The following is a 1,026-nucleotide window of genomic DNA, read 5'->3' as shown; positions in this document are numbered from 1 at the left end:
CTACAAACTATGGTATAAATACTGCAATTTACACCATTTTTCTGCTATACAGCGCTGCGCTAGTTTAACGGACAATTGCGCGGTCATGCAATATGGTACATAAATGAAATTTACATCCTTTTTTTCCCCACAAATTGAACTTTCTTTTGGTGGTATTTGATCGCCTGTGCGGTTTTTATTTTTTGCGCTATAAAAAAAAAGGCTGACAATTTTGAGGAAAAAAAAAAAATATTTTGGACTTTTTGCTATAAAACATGTCCAGTAAAAAAAAAATGCAAAAATCAAATTTAGTCATAAATTTCTGCCAAAATGCATTCTGCGACATGTCTTTGCTAAAAAAACCCCAATACGTGTAAATTAATTGGTTTACGTGAAAGTTATAGCGTTTACAAATGGCGGGAAAGATACTGGGATTTTTAGGGTTTTTTTTATACTAATAATGGCGGCGATCAGGGACTTATGGCAGCGACCAGCGACTTATGGCGGGACTGCGGTGGACATTTTGAGATTGGGGACTACTGACTTGGGGTCACTGATATCCCCAAAAACACTAATACAGTGATCAGTGCAAAAAAAAAACACTGACACTGTACTAATGGCACTGGGGAGGAAGGGGTTAACTTTATTTTGCAGGGAAGGGTTATAGGAGTGAGGGGAGTGTTTTACTAGGGGGCGGGGCTGTGTACTGGGCGGGACAAGGCTGATCGGGAGACAGAAACTGTTCTTTCTCGATCAGCTCATCCTCGAGCTGTCAGGGAAGTGACAGACAGCTACTGCAGCTGTGCTCTCTGTTACTGTTTGCCGCCGATCGCCGGGACATAGCCGCTAAGGAGTGGCTGTGACCCGGCGACTGACATCTGCGGCGGTGATCCACAGGACAAATAGGGCGGAGGCGCGCCTCGCGCGCGCCCCCTATTTGTTTACTAAAACGTGGTTTTGCCTGTGAGTGCCGCCCTGCCGCCGTATATGTACAGTGGCCGGGCGGCATGCAATTAAAAGCCTTCACAGGTTGTTGATTCAGAGATA

The sequence above is a fragment of the Staurois parvus genome, unplaced genomic scaffold (assembly GCF_062004578.1).
Source record: "Staurois parvus isolate SC_StPar_1 unplaced genomic scaffold, SC_StPar_1.0 ptg001195l, whole genome shotgun sequence".
NCBI lineage: Eukaryota > Metazoa > Chordata > Amphibia > Anura > Ranidae > Staurois > Staurois parvus.
Note: the sequence above shows the minus strand (reverse complement) of the source record.